Here is a 14,730-nt window from a genome sequence, read left to right as displayed (position 1 = left end):
TTAACACTAAGCCGAGCATCTCATTTGGAAAAGTTACTTTTTTTTAATACTACGTCGGTGGAAAACAAGCATACGGCCCGCCTGATAGTAAGCAGTCTCCGTAGCCTATGTATGCCTACAACTCTAGAGAAGTTACATGCGCGTTGCCGACCCTAACAACCCTTCCTCCCCTAGTTGAGCTCTGGCAACCTTACTCACCGGCAGGAACACAACACTTTGAGTAGGGTCTAGTGTTATTTGGCTGCGGTTTTCTGTAAGATCTGAAATGACATCCGCTGTGCTGTGCCCTACCACACAAAGCGGGATGACATTCACAATGCCCATACCTCTCCTGTGGACGTAGTTTAAGGATGTACCCGGGTCCAAACTATTCAGAGAATTTAAAAGTTTCATTTGATTTCTTACGAGCATTTGAGGCAGGAAAAAATAATCACTGCGCGTAAAATTGTGGTCTGTGTTTCTGAATCTACTTTAAACAATGCTTCACTTACAAAAAGGGCGATTTCTTCAAAAATTTACACTTCCTTAAGCTCTTCTAAACTCGAGTTTAACACAGCATGATCCACTTAAAGCGTGAACAGGCTGAATTTGAATTAAGTCTCCGCAAATGGATGATTTTGTTACCATTCCTCTCACGGAGCGCGCGTGCAAAAGGCCGTTTTATATTTTGGGGAGTATTGGATTGGGGAAATTATAAATGGATTAGAACCACATTGGTTTACTATGTACGTATAGTACAGCTATGAAAGGTTCTTTTGCTCAAAAATGTGTGTTTTTCACGTATTTTAAAAGGAAAAAAGTCGATGTTTCCCTTTTTAACGGGAGGAGGGCATGAGTGACCTCTTTAAATACACCTACAGTGTGTCCTTAGCCACTGATTTAAACTTTCACAATTTTTACATCTGGTCACTATAATAATAACACCTGATGTAGCCTGTAACAGGAGAACTACATTAAACTGTAGGCACCTCAAACTGAGAAACATTTGTTCAGCAACTTTTAAAAATAACTTATGTTTGGATTTTTAGTACACTGTGGTCACTACACAACCGGCCAGGCCGATCGTCAATGTGTGGTTATTTTACTGGACTGGATGTCGTTCGATACTCTTCGCTACCGATCGTTATCCAACCCCACGACCCCATCATTTTACCTCATCATCATTGGCCTTAAAGTCTATTACAGACTATAGAAACAGTAGGTAGGGAAACTACGTTTTTCATGGCTGTGTAAGCCAATACGGGAGCGGCAAACACGCCCACAAGTCTGGCAGATGTAATGTGCCCGTGGCGAACAGGTGTCGCTTTGATGACGCTTGGCTCGCTTAGTTGCGAGTGTTTTAAACCAAGCGTCATCCTGAATTTTACGCCCGTCGAACACCAGTTTGCGCCACTTGTCTCTATCCTCGGCGAGCTCGTCCCATTTGTGAACTAGTATGTTGAAGGCGTGCATGTCTCGCTTGGCGCAGTCCTTATGCCGTAGCATTGGCCGACCGACGCTTCTTTTGGCATCAGCTATGTCGCCAAGTAAAACACGCCGCGGCAAACGAGAAGGTTGCATTGGATGCACATGCCCCAGCCCTATTTTACCTAGTTAAATACGAATTCATTAACGATTACTGAGCGTGTAAGGTTGGTCATGCTCACGTCTCCTGAATCAATATCCATAAATTAAATTCCTGATACGGAAACATAGTGATGGTGATAGTGATGGTCGTATGCACAAGCGGCGGCGTCTGACCTGACGATCGTCATTACTGACGCGAAGTCGGGAAAGATCTCTGCTGAACACTCCAACGCCGTTCTCCGCGGGTTGCACCAAGCAATCGTGGAGGAGGCAAGGAAACACATCGTGGGAGCCAGGCCACCTAAATTCAAGGGCAAGCCTGTCTTCGCTGAGGGGCAGCTGAGGGTCTTCGCAGAAGACGAATACTCGGCCGCCTGGTCTCAGCGGTGCGTCCAGGCCCTAACCTTACCAAATATCTCCCTGACGGCAATCGCCAGTCGGAGATGGCAAGGAGAGTTAGGTGCGGGCTCCTAATACCTAATATATATAACTCGTCCTGGGAAGACGTCCGTCAGGCAGCTGATGGACTAAAGTACCAGAATGAATGGGCCAAGGTCGGTACCTGGTCCATCATTGAGATACTGCGGCAAGACCAGGGGTGGTTTGTCGCTTTTACAATATCCGAAGACCTCGTCCCCGCCTTTATGGAGAGGGGCAGATCCCTGAACTGTGGGGTGGGCAATGTCTACCTCAAGTTCAGGGGTCCCGGAGGCAAATACGTGGACCAGCCTCCCACCCTGCAGGGTTCCACCCTAAGGGTAACGGGTGCACAGGTCCCGAGCCAACAAGCCGCGGGCACCCCCGAGCAGAGCAAGTCTGCCTCCGAGGAGGAAGTTGCCCCCCCGTTGCTACCCAGGCCGGCGATACCCGAACTCTCGGAAGATGAACTCCTTGGCATTGGTGAGGGACCAGCCGAGGCATCATCCGAGGGCGTGGACTTGTCGGCCTGGATAGAGTCGGGGCTGGCCGACATGTTGAAGGAGGGAGGGGAGATGCAGGATGGCGCCCCTACCACCGACAACATGGACACAGACTAGTGTCCTACAAGCAAACCTCCAGCACAGCGTGGCCGCTACGGCCCAACTGAGACGCTGTCTGGTAGGTTTGCCAACGGCCGTTGCCCTCCTGCAAGAACCCTGGACGGGCAACGGACTCATACGTGGGCTCTCCGACACCAAAGGTAAGCTCTATTACTCCACGGAACACGCCGTCCCTAGGGCATGTATCCTAACTACTAACAATATTACTGCACAACCGCTTACTGAATTCTGTTCCAGAGATCTGTGTGCGATTAAACTACAAGTTCCGTTGCCAACAGGCTGTTGCGACCTAGTCCTTGCCTCGGCGTACATGCCTGGAGAGGACGAACCGCCGCCTGCGGAACTACAACGACTGGTCCGCCACTGCGAGGGAGTAGGCCTCGCGATAATCATCGGGGCCGACTCCAACGCACACCACCCGCTGTGGGGAATGGAGGCCAGTAACAACAGAGGTAAGACACTTGTTGAATATCTTGTGACTACTAATCTAAACATCCTAAATGTAGGCGCCGAACCAACATTTGTTAACAAACGATGCAGGACGATTATAGACCTGACTCTGGCGTCGGAGGAGATCAGTGAACTTGTTATGGGATGGCACGTCTCTCAGGAGGCCTCCTGCTCAGACCATAGATGGATTCGCTTTAATCTACTAGCATCTAGTGACACACCAATCGCCCGAAGGAACCCTAGGAAAACGGACCGAACCACTTTTAAGAAAACACTAGGTGAAAGCCTCGACCTGCTTCCTCCGAGGGTTGACCTTCGGGAACCGATTCAAATAGAACAGCAGGTAAAAACTTAACTGATGCCCTAGTAAACAGCTACCACAAGGCGTGCCCCTTAAACCCACCGTCAAGGACGGCCATAACGGGTCACCAGTGGTGGGGTCCAGAACTGGAGAGACTCCGGCGGAAAACCAGGAGACTCTTCAACAGGGCCATGAACACAACGGCCGAAGTGGACTGGGATAACTACTATGAAGCCAAGGCTAAGTACAAAAAAAGGCTGCGGTATTGGAGATCCCTATCATGGAGGAACTTCTGCAGCAGCATCGAAACACTAGACCACGCCAACCGGGTAAGGAAAACCTTAGCGCACAAGCCCACATCACAACTGGGCTCACTGCGGAAACCCGACGGCACATACACATCCTCCCCTGCAGAGACCCAGCGCCTCCTCCTGGAAACCCATTTTCCGGATGCGTAAGTCTCGCCGATGAAGGCCAGCAGGACGAGGAATACAGCACAACAGACAACAACTGGCAAATGGCGCACAGGATCGTCACCGCCGAGAAACTCAGGTGGGCCATAGACAGCTTCCATCCCTACAAGGCGGCTGGTCCGGATGGGATCTTCCCTGCTCTCCTACAGTGGGGTCTAGGACTCATCCAGGAAATCCTGACCGACATCATGGCAGCCTGCCTAGCCTGGGGGTACGTGCCCAGGAGATGGAGGGAAGTGAACGTGATTTTCATACCAAAACCAGGTAAGAATGACTACACAGCTGCCAAATCCTTCAGGCCCATCAGTCTCACATCATTCCTACTGAAAACACTGGAAAAACTGTGTGACAGAGATCTGAGGGATCGAACGCTGAAGAACATACCGATGCACAACAACCAGCACGCGTACAGCTCAGGTAAATCCACAGAGTCGGCTCTACACATGGTTGTAAGCCGCATTGAGAGAGCCATCCATGACAAGGAACTGTGCCTCGGCACTTTCATTGACATCGAGGGCGCTTTTGACAAGACCCACTTTACCAGTATAGGGAACGCCTTGGATAGCCACGGTGCGGAACCCGGACTAACAAAGTGGATCATGAACATGCTAAACAAAAGGACTATAAGGTATGCAGGTCAACCGCAGGCCGTAGCGGCGGTGCGAGGATGCCCCCAAGGGGGAGTCCTGTCACCTCTGTTGTGGAACCTAGTCGTTAACAACCTTATAACTAAACTGAACGAGGAACACTTCTACACAATAGGCTACGCCGACGATCTGGCAATTTTAATATCAGGTAAATTCGCCAGTACAGTATGCGACCTCACCCAGTTAGCTCTCCGGATCGTAGAACGCTGGTGTAGAGAATTTGACCTATCAGTAAACCCCACCAAAACAGAAATGGTAATGTTCACCAATAAAAGGGCGCTTGGCAACTTTACCAGACCAACACTTTTCCAAACTGAGCTACAGCTGTCCGATGAAGTTAAGTACTTAGGACTAACTCTCGACAATAAACTCAATTGGAACAACCACATCAACAAACGGATAGACAAGGCGGGAATTGTCTTCTGGCAGTGCAGAAGGATGATTGGTAAGAGGTGGGGACTCAACCCGAAAATTACCCTCTGGCTCTATAAGACATAATCCGCCCCTTACTCTGTTACGGTGCTCTGGTTTGGTGGCCAAGAACAAACCTAGGCAACGTACGAGACAAACTACAAAGACTTCAAAGGCTCGCATGCGCGGCCACCACTGGCTGCACGAGGTCTACCCCGACTGCAGCCATGGAGGTCATGCTAAACCTTCCACCGCTGCACCTACACATACAGCATCTACAGGTTGCGAACCCTCAAGATATGGTCTAACATCACAGGAGCTCTTCACACAAAATGCCTGGAAAAGGTGTATGACGAATTTCCAGTGCTTAGGTCAGGCACGGACCGGATTCACAAACAAGCTATCTTCGATAAAAGGTACAAAATACAGTTATATGAGGACGACAATCAGAAGGACTCAATCCCCGGGAGCTGAGAATCTTCACTGATGGGTCCAAAACAGACAGCGGATCGGGCTCTGGAACCTTCTCAGAAGACCTGAACATGTCAATCACCACTCCGCTAGGAGCCCATAACTCGGTATTCCAAGCTGAGTGCATGGGCATCATAAACGCGGCGGCTGCCATCACTGCAAGGAAGGTAGTAGGATCCTCCATCCGCATACTCTCCGACAGTAGAGCAGTCTTAATGGCTCTAAATAGCCATATAGTTACATCCAAACTTATACACGAATGCCACGAACGACTAATGGAGGTATGTCATAATAACAAGATCACCCTACAATGGATCAAGGGACACAGTGGATCCCGAGGTAACGATGCTGCGGACGAGCTTGCCAGGCAAGGATCGAATGCGGGGGCGATTGGTCCGGAACCGATTCTTCCGATACCATTTAGCAAGGTACGCTCAATGCTGCTGGCACGTACAGGGAAACTACACACAGAACACTGGCTGAACCAGACTGGATGCAGACAGGCAAAAGAAGCCATGCCTGGCATCAACGGAAAACTCACAAGGGCGCTCCTGCAACTAGGGAAGGTCCGACTGAGTATGGTAACCAGTGTCATAACAGGTCATGGACTATTTAACAAACATCTTTTCACAACAGGTGTCACAGACAGTCCCCTATGCCGAGGTTGCATGGAGACAGAAGAAACAGCCTCTCACGTGGTGCTGGAATGCAGCGGAGTGACTCCATACAGGGCTAAACATCTCGATCTCCGAGAGACCTCCCCGAGGTCCTACTCAACATCAAAGGTTTGATAGGATTCCTCGAGGAGCTGGGCTGGCAGGACTAGCCCACCCCCAACATATCACGCAAAATAGGCGCAAGTCGTCGAGTTGCGGAAAAATCGCCCGAATACAATACAATACAACATAGTGATATTTCCGTAAATAGTATTCCAAGATATCTCTGAAACAATTTAATTTATCCTATATCCTAGAAGCCTATTGTTATGCATCTCATAGTTAAGTCACCAAGGATTAGCTTACAGCTGATATCTCGTTTATACATCGCTTGATGCTAAATTGAAATCCACGGCAATCCTGCAGATTAATTCTATGTTTACTATAAAAGCCTGTTTGTGGTCTAAGACATGAAATAATGACTTGAAATCAAATATAGGTATTCAGGTAGTTCTGAATCATACTATAGAATGGTGTTAAAATCATACTGTGTCATTAGTTTATTACATACTGTAATCTATTGGACATAGGCATGGGAGGAAACGCGCGGGCGGTGCACAGAGCGTGACGTCATCGCGGCGGCATACATTCGGCTTCACCTACTCCACCGGCAACGGACGAATAATGAATTAGTTTTAATAATTGTTTGGCCGGGATTTATGTATAATTAAGGAGGAATAAACCAGCCTATTTTTATACAGTCCGCATTGTTATTTCTACGTCCAGTAGGACCCTAACACATAGGTACCATAAGTTTATTACATAGAAATGACTTACCGGCCGAGGTGTGTATTCTATTTTTCTGTTCGACGGACCCCGAAAGCAGCAACTTCGTTTAGCATGGTTTAGCGCAGCGTGCCGAAAGTTGACGCTTTCCGCACCGAGAATAGAAATATCCATTTTCAAAACTATCTAACATTTAGAAGTCACTTAGAATATTTATTTTAAAATCACATAAATATAATAGTTTTCTGCAAAAACAAAATAGGGTAGAAGTGGGATACATGCTTTAGGGGGAAAGATGACACCTGTGAGGGCGGTAAGTCTAAAATGTTTGGTGTGAATGTAAACTTACTTCCTTCCTCCCTTCGTTCAGTGATTCATTTAATTTAGAATTAATTTACTCGAATCATACACCTTTCCTTGTGGCTATATAAGCTGCAAACCTCGAGAATCCTCACAATTTGAACAATTTCTAACTAAAGTAAGCGAACAAAAAAAAACCCATATAATTATCGAACCTCTTTACAAAAATTTCAAGAATCAGTTGATAAATAATGTTTTTTAGTCATTTTGTTCTTTAAAATACATTGGCTATTAACGCATTCAGTACCTGCGTGAGCTACGCGCTACGAGCGTAGCCGACGACACGGGAAATTCCATATGTAGCGAAAAAGCGTCTACAAATAGAGAGCGCGTCGCTGGTAAAATGTGAAGAGAGCGTTTTTTCGCGGACTTCATATAAGTTTATGACTTAGACCACGCCAGTATACCGGCACCTCGCGCTATTGTCCTGTTTCCATTGATACTGACAATTACGATCAAATGTTAATCTTGAGTATAGTTTCTCTTTTAAATAGAGTAATGCCCCGCTTTCACATCTACCTAGTACCAAATTAAGCAAAGCTTGTACTATGGGTACTAGGCGACGATATACATACGTATACAGATAAATATAATTATACTTTGTATACATAGAAAATACCCATGACTCAGGAACAAATATCTGTGTTCATCATACAAATAAATGCCCTTACCGGGATTCGAACCCGAAACCATTGTAGACGAAATTTGGCATGACCCCACTGTTTAGTTTTTAATATCATATTTCGGAACGCATCCTCAAAATTGTTTCGTTCGACACATTTGTCATCCTTTTCATTAACACCATTTTTATCATATATATATCTCGTTCGGGGAAAGTTCGGGCATGCGTTTTGGAGACAAGATTTTGAAATTGGAAATAAAACGAAAAGAAGAAAATGTCAGAGAGACTTGATTTTGCCGTTGATTTGTGAACACGGAAATTTATTTAACAAGAAAGATTTTGCGGTGAATTTTATATATTAATATTTAGAAGACGGACTCAATATTGAAAGCGGAATAATTACATAGTGAAAAACAAGCCAAGACCTGCACAAGCGCCACGGGGGTGAGTGTAGGGCCTTTATTTTATCTATTTTATTTTTAGTTTCCATCTTTTTTCACCAAGAAACGGGTGTTGAATGTCCGAGGCGCCAACAAAAGTATTAGCGGCACCTGAACCAGCGCATTGTATTTATGAAGGTCTAAATCCTCGCCGATCGCCGGCTGGAAGGCTTTCGAACCACCCACAGAATATTAACCTTAGTATCCCCTGGTATAATTATAACAATTCATTAAAAATCAGGATTCGCAAATCAAGTATATTTGAATTGAATTGAATTGAATTGATTCGCAAATCAGGCATAAGTATCTTCCGTAGGGAACCCTGACTTCACCGTCGAGGCCCAAATTTGCCCAAGCATAATGACAATTTTATCAATAAATTAAGATTGAATTCACAAGAGCTGCGTAAAAATAGTATAAAATGAGAACTGGAGATTTTTAACACGCATGAGTTCCTAGGAAAATAAATTCTGGTTTCCTAATGGTGTTTTCGCAAAGCGCATAATAGAAACAAATGATATTTCCACGTAAGTTCAGAGAAACATGTTTTTCGATATTTTCACAAAACGTTTGTGACTTGATGTGATTTATAGAGTTCCTAGAAATTGTGCCTCTCGAATCGAATGACAATTCCGTTAAGTACGTTATGGTTAGGCTTACTTTAAACTATAATTGAATAAATTTGCTTTTACCGTATTTTTATTATAAATTAATTGATGATGTACCCGTGAATGGGTTTCAACAGGCGTTCTACATGACATTAAATCTCTCGAAATGGCGTCTACGTGTTGAATCTATATCCCCACGCACGCCTTATAAGTGACCGGGCTAGAAAGACCCGAGAGTTTTAAAACGGAGAAACAAATTAATAAATATTATAGGGATATTCTTACACAAATTGACTAAGTCTCACGGTAAGCTAAAGAAGGCTTATGTTGTGAGTACTCGGACAACGATATATATAATATACAAATACTTAAATACATAGGAAACATCCATGACTCAGGAACAATTATCTGTGTTCATCACACAAATAAAATAAAACCCACTAGGCCAGACCGGTTGTCCATAGACATTGATTCAAAAGTTGGCATCTTCAATGTTTTACCAACTGAAACCATGCCCTTACTGTGTTATGGGTTATGATATTAACTCACACGGAGGCATGAATGACATCAGGCGTCAATAGAATGATAGTACAATGTTAATCTAATTGAATATTCGACATTTGACAGGACTTCAATATCCGTATGGTATTAATAGCTTGGACGAATAAAACATGAAGACTGACAACTTCTATATAAAATCGCGTTTCTCCAATATTCAGACTCATTTTATTGAAATTAAGACGAAAGTGGACGACCGCTCCGAAACCGCCTTTACATACAAAAGCAGTCTTCATTTTTCTCTCTGCATATTAACATTATCAAATTGAAAATATTTTGACACAATATCAATTTGATTTTTATATTAACCACATCTACTTATGCTACTTACAGGTGCTTAAAAATGTGTATGGAATTTGTTTTTCGCTCCTAAACCTTCTCCTGCTCCTAAATCTTGTATAGACGTTGTCAGTCTTTTTGTTTTATTCGTCCATGGCTATTCTTGTTACGGTTTATTGTCGTTAAATGTAGATGGCGGTAACCCTTAGTTACCCTTTGATTTCTATAGAAACCTTTGTTGTAATAATCTTACTACTTTAGTTCCATAGATTGGCACCCGAAATGAACAATTTCACTTAGGATCGAAGGAACCTCAGCCTATTGTTCGAAAGGCTGTGGATGTGTCTGCTTTAATTATAATTAAATACGAAGTTTGAGCATTTATACATATAATATATTATGTTTGTTCAAGAACGATAGACCTCTTCCTAGATAAGATCCTTAAGAGGGGCGTAAAGTCAGGAAATTATGTAAGAAAATATGTCCATCACGCGGTATTTTACCTTTTACTTCAATTACTCTTAAATACACTTCTGTTAAAAATTTTGCTAGACAGATATCTCGGTAATCATTAAATATTTTATAGTACAATGTCCTGCCGCTAGAGTGCAGCACTCGCACATATTGTAAACCATAGAGTAACCTATGCCTTAAACAGTTTATTGAGAAGTTTTCACTATGACATAGATGCTTCAAGGCAGTTTTTAGATTAGACTAGATTCATTTATTTCTTACTGGAAATGTACATTATATTTTACATGTCAAAATAAAATGCATTCACAAAAAGATCGTCACAACACAATAACAACAATAATAATAACTACGGATCGGAATAAATAAAGAATAATAATCTTAAAATAGAAATAATAACAACTTAATTAATAGCAATAATAAAATAAAACAGTAAAAAAAATATAAAAACACTTTATATAAATAGAAATATTTGACAAAATAATTAAGAATATAAAAATAAAAAATACAGCTCGGACAACCTAGGTAATGTCACAAAGTCAAAGATTTAAATAATACAATAATAGTGACAAAAAAGAATGCAGCAATGTCAAAATTTACTAATTAATAATTTATAAATATAAATAATATAAAAAAAGGTTTGTTTACAGAGAGCCTATCGCGATAGGCAAAAATGTGCTTGTCTATCGCTCTAACATGCAAAAGTCAGGGGCAGGTAACGAAATTTCGATTCATGTGTTTCGCAGTAGGCCCTCAGTATGTGCTAATGGCGCTCTCTGCACAGAGTTTTGCGTAATATTCCGTATTATATTGCTACGCAGGGTAACGATATAAAAATATGAAATTTATTAATTTTTTTGTGTTTTTTTTCTTGAAAGTATAGTCTATTTTCCGTGTGACAGTTTTTATGACATTTCCTCTTGATTAAAAAGTGTAAAAAATCAATATAAGAAAACTACAATCTTGCCAAGGCCCCAACGTTGTCTGTTCTCAATACAAAATTGAATACTCAAGCCGTAGCTATTGTGGTGGTATGGGTGCGTAAAAATGTGTATGTGTGGGTTTTTAGGGATGTGGACTGATCGATTTTAATTATGTTAAATATAATATCGATAAATGGTAAACAGCGGAACGGAATTGTGATTAATAATAATATAAAATTTATTTCAGAATTAAATTATTAATTCAAGCTTCCATATCCTCACTAAAAATGAACATCATAGATATGCTAATGGATAATAAATATAATATTGTAATAAAATAACGCAATTCTTGAGGTTGCCACAATAACTACTAAATGTAGTTATTTATGTATTGTAATAAAAAATCCGAATTTTCCCTTACTTTCAACCTGTGTCGTCACGTTAAAATCCTAACCAGTACCCCTAGTGTAAATTTGATCGACATCATAACGCGACGAACGCGTTTGCGTTAAGTCTCATTTTGTATAGGATTTTGAGTTTCCAAAACGTCCCGCTTGGCGCGCTCTTTCTAAATCCAATACAAAATGAGACTGAACGCAAACGCGTACGTCAAGTTTCGAAATCGAATTTATTTACACTGGGGGTACCTACAGATAACCACGATGAAGAATAAAAGCGTTTTCTGTTCATTTTAGGTATCGTTAATACTTTCAAGTAAAATTAAAATAAGAATTATCGATAGTTTATCGATATGATTTTATCGACATGGCAACCTGGTTACACATTGTTAATCGTACATAAAAACCAAATGGTTACGGTGACAGCTGGCTTTCGCTTCATCTTTATAATCTCATCTATGAATCTTGCATTATGGAAGGTAGAGTTAAGGAACGCAATCTCCAAAGGCAGAACTTATGCAAAAGTGTCCAGTGGTCAGCTATAAATAATAGTTCCAAATCTCTCCAGAGTAGCGCTAGAGTACCTAGGCGTTATTGACGGAGTGAAGTGCGCTGTCTATGTTTTTTTTTTTTCAAGTATTCTAGGTATTGTAGCGCCACCTATTTAAGGTTTTTTGATGATACTTTTTGGTATATGGAGATTCCATTCCTTATCTCCAATACCTACTTTTGTCACAATGCCAATACACGAGAAACATTGCTAATCCTTTCCTTATAATACCTATTTCAACATTCAAAAGGGCTGATATTGATCAATAAATTGAACCGCCTATGGGACTCCGAGTATTTAAGGAAACACAATATTTAGTCGTTACGATCCCCATTTCGACAATATCATTAATAAACGATAACCATCAATACCCTGCCTTGACAATTCCTTTCGTACAATTACTTGACTAATCGGATGAAAGGGAAAATTTATCATTAAACACAAAAAAGACTAACTTTCATACAACTTTACTTGTCTCAAGACATTTTGGAATTCTCGTAATGATTTTGCTGGTCCTCTTACCTACATTCTCACACGCTATCGACGATTTCACTGCACTTTACATACATTGCTTCTTGTCTTTAAAACTTCATACGTAGAGATGGTTCATTGGAAGCAATGGATAGTGTTTTTATTGAGATTTGGTTTAAAGGATTGATATGTTCTGAAATAGATTCATTTATTGTTCATTCTGAACGTGAGATGATTATCCCTTGATAAAGTTATCTTCGGCTGAATTGTTTTGATCCTTAATTGAAAGCTTATTTTTCCGTAGAAAAGTAATATTTTATACTATAATATGTGTTAAGTACACTCTCTAGTCTATAAGCACTTTAATGAGGAGTGGATGCCGCCGGTTAAGGTACCGGTAAAATATATTTATTTATTTATTTTAAACTTTATTGCACAATAAAAATAAGTACAAATGGCGGATTTGATGCCTTAAGGCATTCTCTACCAGTCAACCATAGAAATATAAAATAAAATAAATCTTAAATGTCTCATAATTGGTGCGGTTACTAAAATTATATACTTATTGCATGAAACCATCCAAAAGCTAATAAACGTAAATAATGCAATATGTATCTTAAAAACGAAACCCTGAAAACCGCAGTGAACGTTTAAATAAACATTCATGTTTTCAATTTATATAAAGCGAAAACTATTTCGGTATGAGTTTTTGAAGTTATGTTAATACCAAAAGATGGGGTTAGTACTGAACCGCTGAGCCATGGGATTAGGGCCAATATACACTTCACAACACGGAGCCGACACGACCAAAAATTGAAAATTAGTTTCGCCTTCAAATTAGGGCCTGTTTGTTTACACATGGATAAGTGTTTAATACGAGTTTATACATTTGCCATTAAACGCAAGTAGCAAATGTATAAACGCGCAATAAAAACTTTTTTTTATACAACTTCGGTGGCAAACAAGTATACGGCCCACCTGATGGTAAGCAGACACCATAGCCTATGGACGCCTGCAACACCAGAGGTATTACATGCGCGTTGCCGACCCTTTAAAAACCTGTACACTCCTTTTTTGAAGAACCCCATACTGTAGCCCCTCGGGGAAACAATAATCAATAATTAAGAGGTCTCAATGTGAAGGCTACCCACACTCACTGTTACCAAATTAACTTTATTGCGAAAAGCAGTTACGCTAATACTACAAGAGAAGGAACAACATTGTCTTTAACTCAAGGAAACTCATATATTTTAGAAAATAATAAAAAAGGGTCGACATATAATTATAGCAAACTCGTTCGCGTCTTTACTCTCATAGTAAATTTAAAGGAATCTAAGGCTAATTTTTACGCGGCACCTTTACAGGCGGGATACATCTTTTTAGTACTTGAGGCTCAAACAATAAAAACGGGATATCTATGTACCAGAGTCGTTAATTTTTAATGTATTATACACAGAAGTGACCCATTTCTAAAATGTGTTTGACCCGAAAATATACTAAAAAAAACAAATAGGTGATACTCAATAGTGAAAAAAATTAAAAATGTTACAGGATTTTTTTATTTATTTATATGTAAGACTATGCTCAATCTACCTTTACATAAAACTTTGTAATATGTTTTGTATATACCAATTTCTTTTATACAAGGTCGGTGGCAAACAAGCATACGGCTAGCCTGATGGTGAGCAGTATCCGTAACCTATGTACGTCTGCAACTCCAGAGGAGTTACATGCGCGTTGCTGACCCTAAAACTCCGCACCCTCGTTGAGCTCTGGTAACCTTACTCACCGGCAGGAACACAACGCTACGAGTAGGGTCTAGTGTTATTTGGCTGCGGTTTTCTGTAAGGTGGAGGTACTTCCCCAGTTGGGCTCTGCTCTAGATCTGGAATGACATCATCTGGCTGTGCCCTACCACACAAAGCGAGATGACATTCACAGCGCTCATACCTCTCTTTTGGACGTAGTTTAAGGACATACGCGGGGCCAATTAACTAAGTAATTTGATCTGGAATCGGGAGGTGTAAAAGACCTGTCGTAGTTATAACGTTGTCTGGCAAAAAGCCAAGGTATTAGAAATTTAACTGGATAATGCTGAAATGGTAGAAATGAGCAAAAATAACTACTCTTTCAAACTGGCTTGCAAATAGACTCGATTATTTCCGATACCGAGTCCTTTAGAGTATACACACTATACACTTTGTATCACAAAACTCTAATTTTTTTTCAGTAACGAATCTTAATGGTTA

Source organism: Cydia pomonella, chromosome 24 (assembly GCF_033807575.1).
Source record: "Cydia pomonella isolate Wapato2018A chromosome 24, ilCydPomo1, whole genome shotgun sequence".
Lineage (NCBI taxonomy): Eukaryota > Metazoa > Arthropoda > Insecta > Lepidoptera > Tortricidae > Cydia > Cydia pomonella.
The sequence above is the reverse complement of the archived record's forward strand: the minus strand, read 5'-3'. Positions refer to the sequence as shown.